Below are 4,285 nucleotides of genomic sequence, written 5' to 3'. Positions count from 1 at the left end.
GACTGAGAAGGTGATCTTGGTGAAATGGAATCTACTACAGCTAACTTCTTTTCCCAATGAAACAGCAAGGATTGTCAGCCAATACAAGCTGTTTCCCACAAGACTTGCTAGAGGAAGGCAAATTACTTGTGTTGTAAAACATCCAGCCTTAGAAAAGGACATTCAAGAGAGCCAACAAGGAGAAGGGCGCTCTTGTGTGAGTGGCCATGGATCGGAGTGGGGAAGCTGGGGGAGGAGGTAAAGAGAAGGAAGGACAAAGGCCAGGAGGACAGGGCGGCTTGTGGCCAGTGGAGATGGCAAGGGGAGAAGGAGGAGTTGTAGGAGGGCAGGGGGCTGAGGGAGTGAGTGAGACAAACAAGACACACCAGGGAGGGTAGGGAACTGTTGGCAAGCCTGCTCACTGGGAGCAAGCTCAGAGGCCAGTGGAACTGGATCGGGTTTTCTGCCAGCCGCTTGAGCTTCGGCTGCCATTTTACAGCAGCTCCACTCACTCTGGACACAGGGAGCAGTGAGCATGTATTCCAGGCCACACGACCCCATAGGACAGGATTCCTCGGCCCCAGTCCCGCGGGGAGATAATGGAAATGGTACTGAAGAGCTCATGGATACTACTTCAGCAGTTGTCCATTCAGAAAATTTTCAACATTGCTTGATTCTGGTTTACCACAGAAAGTTGCTGAAAAACTAGATGAAATTTACATTGCAGGGCTAGTTGCACATAGTGATTTAGATGAAAGAGCTATGGCAGCTTTAAAAGAGTTCAATGAAGACAAAGCATTGGCAGTGCTTCAACAGTTTAAAGACAGTGATCTCTCTCATTGTTCAGAACGAAAGTGCCTTTTTATGTGGAGTCATGAAAACTTAAAGGCAGAGAGAGAAACAAGGGTCCAAAGTAGCAGACTCTAGGAAAGGACCAGATGAGGCAAAGATTAAGGCACTTTTGGAAAGAACAGGCTACATACTTGATGTGACTACAGGTCAGAGGAAGTATGGAGGACCACTTCCAGATTCCGTTTATTCGGGTCAGCAGCCTTCTATTGGCACTGAGATATTTGTGGGGAAGATCCCCAGAGATCTGTTTGAGGATGAGTTTCTGCCATTATTTGAGAAAGATGGACCTGTATGAGTTCTTGGTTTAATGATGGATCTGCTTACTGGTCTCAACAGTGGTTATGTGTTTGTCACTTTTTGTACAAAAGAAGCAGCACAAGACGCTGTTAAACTGATATGGGTGTTTTTCCTGCATGTAAATCTGTATCACTTGTGTGCCTGGTGCTGGTGGAGGTCAGAAGAAGGTGTCGGATCCCCTGGAACTGGAGTTAACAGAGGATGGAGAGCTGCCAGTATAATAATCATGAAATTCCTTCCAGGAAGCATATTGGTGTCTGCATCTCAGTTGCCAACAATTGGCTTTTTATGGGCTCTATTCCTAAGAGTAAAACCAAGAATTAGGTAAAGTGACAGAGGGTCTCACAGATGTCATTTTATACCACCAACCTGATGACAAGAAAAAAACCAGAGGCTTTGTTTTCTTGAATATGAAGATCACAAAACAGCTGCTCAGGCAAGGCATAGACTAATGAGTGGTAAAGCTAGAGTCTGGGGAAATGTTGGAACTGTTGAATGGGTAGATCCTATTGATGATCCTGACCCTGAAGTTATGGCAAAGGTAAAAGTGCTGTTTATATGCAATCTTGCCAACACTGTCACAGAAATTTTAGAAAAGTCGTTTAGTCAGTTTGGGAAACTGAAATGAGTGAAGAAGCTAAAAGATTATGCTTTCATTCATTTTGATGAGAGAGATGGTGCTGTCAAGGCTATGGAAGAAATGAATGGTAAAGACTTGGACGGAGAAAATACTGAAATTGTTTTTGCTAAGCCACCAGATCAGAAGTGGAAAGAAAGAAAAGCTCAGAGGCAAGCAACAAAGAATCAAATGTATGATTACTACTATTGTGGTCCACCTCATATGCACCCCCAGACACACACACAGACACACACAAGAGGTCGAGGGCATGGAGGTAGAGGTAGATATGGATATCCTCCAGAGTATTATGGATACTAAGATTATTATGATTATTATGGTTATGATTACCATAACTATCATGGTAGATATGAAGATCCATACTATGGTTATGAAGATTTTCAAGTTGGAGCTAGAGGAGGGGGTCCTAGAGGAGCAAGGGGTGCTGCTCCATCCAGAGTGCCTCCCTGTAGTAGAACCTGTTATTCTCAGAGAGGAGGCCCTGGATTAGCAAGAGGCTTTCATTCCTGGTATGAGAGGAGCTGCCCAACAACAAAGAGGCAGCAGGGGGTGGGGGAGTGGAGGAGGTGGTGGAGTTGGGAGTCCCGGGGGTGGGGTGGGGTGGGGTGGGGGGGGGTGGGGGGTGGGGTGGGTGGGGGGTGGGTAGACGCTGGTCCTGACCTGTTACAATGAAAGCTGACTTGCTATCTGGGATTACACCAGAAGATTGCAGAGGAGTAATTGTTGGGAGCCACCACGAGAGCTGACAAAGTCCGCCATCGCTAGGTGGCGCTGTCGCCCGTAATTCTTCCTAGTACCAAGTAAACTGCGCATGTGCCATGGTAAGCCCGCCAAAACTAAGCCCATCCCACGGCGTTTGGCGCGCTACGAGTAAGCAGCCAATCAGGGGGTGAATACCCCGCTCTGGGGTATATAGGCAGTGCTTTCCCACGCCTTCTTCGTCTTCTACCACCATTTTGGTTTAGGGAAATAAACGTGTTTCTACGGAAGGATTCTGGTGTGTATGTGTGTGTGCGTGTGTGTATGTTTTTGCCGGCGAGACCATTACGCGCGCGCCCCGCACAAGTAATGGTAAGGAAAATCAAGCAACCTTAAATACCTCTCTGTATAGGAGCATATTCTGTTGCAGAAGACCTTCCTATGAAGGTCATGAAATTACATATGGGACATTGAACTAATACTTGGACTTTGATATGAGTTTCTTTAACAGTTTTCTCTGCAGTGCAAGTTATAAAACTAAAGCTACCCTATTTTCCAAATGTGTTCCAACAAAAATCCTTCATAACTTCTAGCATGGTATCTTAATAAAGAATAAAGTTCTTCTCTTTAAAAAAAATCTTCTCTAAGTAGATTTTCCCCTCTTTTTTAATTAAGGATCTCAGCAGTGGTATTCTGAAATATTCTCTTGAATTTGTGCATTTAAATTTTCTTGCAGTGATTACAGATGCCAGTATTAGTACCCTTAAATTGTTATTTCTGTTCACCAAGGTTAATCATGATTGTCTATATCATTTTTATAGTAATCACTTTTGAATAGTGTTCAGATGCAGTTTCAGATGTAGTCATCAGAGCTGGTGAGTCAGGCGTTCCAGACAGTGGTTCTTTTCAGAATCTTTTTTAAAGGGTTGGCTAACTACCTCAGTAGCAGAGGATTGAACTATACCCTGTCTGTACTGTACATAGAAAATCTTTGTAGATAAAAGCAAGGCTTGTTAAATATGATATGAGGGTAAGATTTTAATATACCAAATGTAACATTCTTAGTTGCCTTTAGTTTCAGAGGCTTGTAAGACTTCCCCATGACCATCATAACAGGCCTTGCTTTTGTCATATTTTGTGGCTGAAAAAGCAGCCTTGCTTCTTCAGATACTGTAGTCATTTGGATGTATAATAGTTTAGCAAGATGTTACTTTTGTAAGACATCAGATGTTCAAAAAAAAGTACATCTGAACTTGTACTAAATACTGCAGTGTCCCTTTATAAAAAGTCAGACTAAAACTGACAATTGTACAGCAAATCCTGACATTTGGATATTATAAAGTTTTTCATAAATCATAGAAATTAGTATATGGCTGTAGTTTAGCTTTGTAGGTAAAAGGTGTGTTTCATTAGTGCATTTGTTTCTACTGATCACTATAAAAATGTGAATCAGCTTTCCATTTCTTATGCAGGTCACTTGTAGAATATAGTACAAATATTTGTGCTATGTTTTTAATTTTCTAAAGCACCTTGATGACATTGAGTGTTCAGTGGTGAAGCATCCTCCATTGAATCACCCTCAAAAAAAAATTTCTTTTGCCAAGTCCTAAGTTGATAAGTTAAAATCAAAAGTAAAATAATAGTTTAAGGAAGACTTGGTGTAAAGAAATACCTTCTCCCCTTCCACAAAGGGGTACTGCAGTTATATCACATACCCAATAGGCACCATGACGAAGATCAGAGCTTATACCTCATTAACGGTTTATATACACCAGTTCCCCAGTAAATGCAAATTTAACAAGAAAATTAGATATGTCATAT

General features: G+C 42.3%; 1 pseudogene; it reads left to right on the top strand.

Annotated features, from left to right (window-relative positions):
* The first annotated feature begins 598 nt into the window (after positions 1-598).
* LOC114615650 lies at positions 599-2,437 on the top strand (annotated as a pseudogene).
* Positions 2,438-4,285: the final 1,848 nt, after the last annotated feature.

The sequence above is a fragment of the Grammomys surdaster genome, unplaced genomic scaffold (assembly GCF_004785775.1).
Source record: "Grammomys surdaster isolate TR1022 unplaced genomic scaffold, NIH_TR_1.0 129916, whole genome shotgun sequence".
NCBI classification, from domain to species: domain Eukaryota; kingdom Metazoa; phylum Chordata; class Mammalia; order Rodentia; family Muridae; genus Grammomys; species Grammomys surdaster.
The sequence above is the reverse complement of the archived record's forward strand: the minus strand, read 5'-3'. Positions and strand labels throughout refer to the sequence as shown.